This window comes from Aegilops tauschii, chromosome 5 (genome assembly GCF_002575655.3).
Source record: "Aegilops tauschii subsp. strangulata cultivar AL8/78 chromosome 5, Aet v6.0, whole genome shotgun sequence".
In the NCBI taxonomy this organism is placed as follows: domain Eukaryota; kingdom Viridiplantae; phylum Streptophyta; class Magnoliopsida; order Poales; family Poaceae; genus Aegilops; species Aegilops tauschii.
The window spans coordinates 252,367,650-252,372,160 of record NC_053039.3 but is presented as its reverse complement, the minus strand read 5'-3'; positions in this window follow the sequence as shown (position 1 = coordinate 252,372,160).

The window sequence follows — 4,511 nt, the reverse complement described above, 5'->3', positions numbered from 1 at the left end:
ACTACTCCCTCCTCGTCATGGAGAGTGCCGGGATGATGAAGATGGCCACTGGTGATGATTTCCCCCTCCAGCAGGGTGCCTGAACAGGGTTCCGATTGGTTTTTGGTGGCTACAGAGGCTTGCGGCGGCGGAACTCCCGATCTAGGTTCTATTCTGGAGGTTTGGGGATATATATAAGAGGTGTTGACGTCGAGAACAAGTCAAGGGAGTCCACGAGGGGCCCACAAGGTCGGAGGGTGCGCCCGAGGGGGGGGGGGGTAGAGCGCGCCCTCCACCCTTGTGGAGGCCTCGGGTGGGGCACCGCAGGACGCTGCACCGCAGGCGACACCGGCCATCGTGCCGGAGGGGACGCTGACCGAGGAGGAGTCGACGAGCGATGAGCACACCCTGGTGATTAGAACAAGGAGTCGTTAGGCGTCGGGTCGCAGCCAGCTCGGGCTGGGCCCAGCGAAGTCTTCTTCGGACCTCTGACGCAGGAGGAGGCGGCGATGGCCGTCGTGAGCCAGCTTCTCCGCGGGCGTGCAGAGCCGGTTCAAGCCTTCGCCCAGGCCGAGTCTGAGAGGGCATGGGAGCTGGAGCGCGCCGTGATGGTAAGTTCTTCCCTTCATCTTCTGCTTTTCTGCTTGCGGCTAGTTACTGGGGGCGCGCTAGCGCACCCACTGGATGTAGCCCCCGAGATTCGGGCCAACTACGTAGTAGTTGGTGTTGGGGTAACGTAGCAATAATTCAAAATTTTCCTACGTGTCACCAAGATCAATCTAGGAGATGCTAGCAACGAGAGAGAGGAAGTGCATCTTCATACCCTTGAAGATCGCTAAGCGGAAGCGTTACAAGAACGCGGTTGATGGAGTCGTACTCGCGACGATTCAAATCGCGGAAGATCCGATCTAGCGCCGAACGGACGGCGCCTCCGCGTTCAACACACGTACAGCCCGGGGACGTCTCCTCCTTCTTGATCCAACAAGGGGAGAGGAGAAGTTGAGGGAGAACTCCAGCAGCACAATGACATGGTGGCAATGGAGCTCGTGGTTCTCCGGCAGGGCTTCGCTAAGCACTACGGAGGAGAAGGAGGAGGTGTATGAGGAGGGAGGGCTGCGCCAGTGAAGAGATACGGCTGCCCTCCCACCCCTCCACTATATATAGGGGCAAGGGGAGAGGGGGAGGCGCCCTAGGGTTTCCCCTAGGGGACGGCGGCCAAGCAGATTGGATCTCCCTAGGGAAAATCCTAGGGAGACTTGCCCCCCAAGCCAAGCAGGTGGAGGCTTGCCTCCCAAGCCAGGTGGAGGCGCCCCACCTCCCCAAGTAACGTGGGAAAGGGTGTGGGGGCGCACCACCCCTTAGTGGGCTGGTTTGCCCCTTCCCCTTTGGCCCATGAGGCCCTCCAACACTTGTCGGGGCTCCCGAAACACCTTTCGGTCATGCTGGCCATAGCCTGGTACCCCCGGAACACTTCCGGACTCCAATATCCTTCATCCAATATATCGATCTTCACCGCCGGACCATTCCGGAACTCCTCGTGATGTCCGGGATCTCATCCGGGACTCCGAACAACCTTCGGTAACCACATACTATTTCCCATAACAACTCTAGCGTCACCGAACCTTAAGTGTGTAGACCCTACGGGTTCGGGAACCATGTAGACATGACCGAGACACCTCTCCGGCCAATAACCAATAGCGGGATCTGGATACCCATATTGGCTCCCACATGTTCCACGATGATCTCATCGGATGAACCACGATGTCGGGGATTCGATCAATCCCGTATACAATTCCCTTTGTCTATCGGCATGTTGCTTGCCCGAGATTCGATCGTCGGTATCCCAATACCTTGTTCAATCTTGTTGCCGGCAAGTCTCTTTACTCGTTCCGTAACGCATGATCCCGTGGCTAACTCCTTAGTCACATTGAGCTCATTATGATGATGCATTACCGAGTGGGCCCAGAGATACCTCTCCGTCATACGGAGTGACAAATCCCAGTCTCGATTCGTGCCAACCCAACAGACACTTACGGAGATACCTGTAGTGCACCTTTATAGCCACCCAGTTACGTTGTGACGTTTGGTACACCCAAAGCATTCCTACGGTATCCGGGAGTTGCACAATCTCATGGTCTAAGGAAACGATACTTGACATTAGAAAAGCTCTTAGCAAACGAACTACACGATCTTGTGCTATGCTTAGGATTGGGTCTTGTCCATCACATCATTCTCCTAATGATGTGATCCCGTTATCAATGACATCCAATGTCCATGGTCAGGAAACCATAACCATCTATTGATCAACGAGCTAGTCAACCAGAGGCTTACTAGGGACATGTTGTGGTCTATGTATTCACACATGTATTACAGTTTCCAGTTAATACAATTATATCATGAACAATAGACAATTATCATGAACAAGGAAATACAATAATAACCATTTTATTATTGCCTCTAGGGCATATTTCCAACAGTCTCCCACTTGCACTAGAGTCAATAATCTAGTTCACATCACTATGTGATTGTAATGAATCCAACACCCATGGGGTTTGTTCATATCTCGCTTGTGAGAGAGGTTACTAGTCAACGGGTCTGAACCTTTCAGATCCGTGTGTGCTTTACAAATCTCTATGTCATCTTGTAGATGCAGCTACCACGCGCTACTTGGAGCTATTCCAAATAACTGCTCTACTATACGAATCCGGTTTACTACTCAGAGTCATCCGGATAGTGTCAAAGTTTGCATCGACGTAACCCTTTACGACGAACTCCTTTTCCACCTCCATAATCGAGAAAATTCCCTAGTCCACTAGATACTAAGGATAAGTTCGACCGCTGTCATGTGATCCATTCCTGGATCACTCTTGTACCCCTTGACTGACTCATGGCAAGGGACACTTCAGGTGCAGTACACAGCATAGCATCTGTAGAGCCTACGTCTAAAGCATAGGGGACGACCTTCGTCCTTTCTCTCTCTTCTGCCGTGGTCAGGTCTTGAGTCTTACTCAATACTCACACCTTGTAACACAGCCAAGAACTCCTTCTTTGCTGATCTATTTTGAACTCCTTCAAAATCCTGTCATGGTATGCATTCATTTGAAAGTACTATTAAGCGTTTTCGATCTATCCTTATAGATCTTGATGCTCAATGTTCAAGTAGCTTAATCCAGGTTTTGCATTGAAAAACACTTTTCAAATAACCCTGTATGTTTTCCAGAAATTCTACATCATTTCTAATCAACAATATGTCAACAACATATACTCATCAGAAATTCTATAGTGCTCCCACTCACTTCTTTGGAAATACAAGTTTCTCATAAACTTTGTAAAAACCCAAAATCTTTGATCATCTCATCAAAGCGTACATTCCAACTCCGAGATGCTTACTCCAATCCTCAGAAGGATTGCTGGAGCTTTGCATACTTGTTAGCATCTTTCAGGATTGACAAAACCTTCTGGTTGTATCACATACAACCTTTCCTCAAGAAAATCGTCGAGGAAACAATGTTTTTGACATCCTATCTGCAAGATTTCATGAATAATGCAGTAACTGCTAATATAATTCTAACAGACTCTTAGCATCGCTACGAGTGAGAAAGTCTCATCGCATTCAACTCCTTGAACTTGCCGGAAAACGTCTTAACGACAAGTCGAGCTTTCTTAATGGTGACACTTACCATCATTGTCTGTCTTCCCTTTTAAAATCCATCTGCACCCAATAGCCTTACGACCATAAAGTAGTTCTTCCAAAGTCTACACTTTGTTTTTATACATGGATCCTCTCTCGGATTTTATGGCCTCGAGCCATTCGTCGGAATCCGGGCCCACCATCACTTCTCCATAGCTCGTAGGTTCATTGTTGTCTAGCAACATTACTTCTAAGACAGGATTACGTACCACTCTGAAGTAGTACACATCCTTGTCGTCCTACGAGGTTTGGTAGTGACTTGGTCCGAAGTTTCATGATCACTATCATAAGCTTCCACTTCAATTGGTGTAGGTGCCACAGGAACAACTTCCTGTGCCCTGCTACACACTAGTTGAAGTCATGGTTCAATAACCTCATCAAGTCTCCACCATCCTCCCACTCAATTCTTTCGAGAGAAACTTTTTCTCGAGAAAGGACCCGTTTCTAGAAACAATCACTTTTGCTTCCAGATCTGAAATAGGAGGTATACCCAACTGTTTTGGGTATTCTATGAAGATGCATTTATCCGCTTTGGGTTCGAGCTTATCAGCCTGAAACCTTTTTCACATAAGCATCGCAGCCCCAAACTTTTAAGAAACGACAGCTTAGGTTTCTCTAAACCATAGTTCATACAGCGTCGTCTCAACGGAATTGCGTGGTGCCCTTTTAAAGTGAATGCGGTTGTCTCTAATGTCTAACCCATAAACGACAGTGGTAATTCGATAAGAGACATCATTGTATGCACCATATCCAATAGGGTGCAGTTATGATGTTCGGACACACCATCACACTGTGGTGTTCCAGGCGGTATTAATTGTGAAACACTTTCCACAATGTCTTA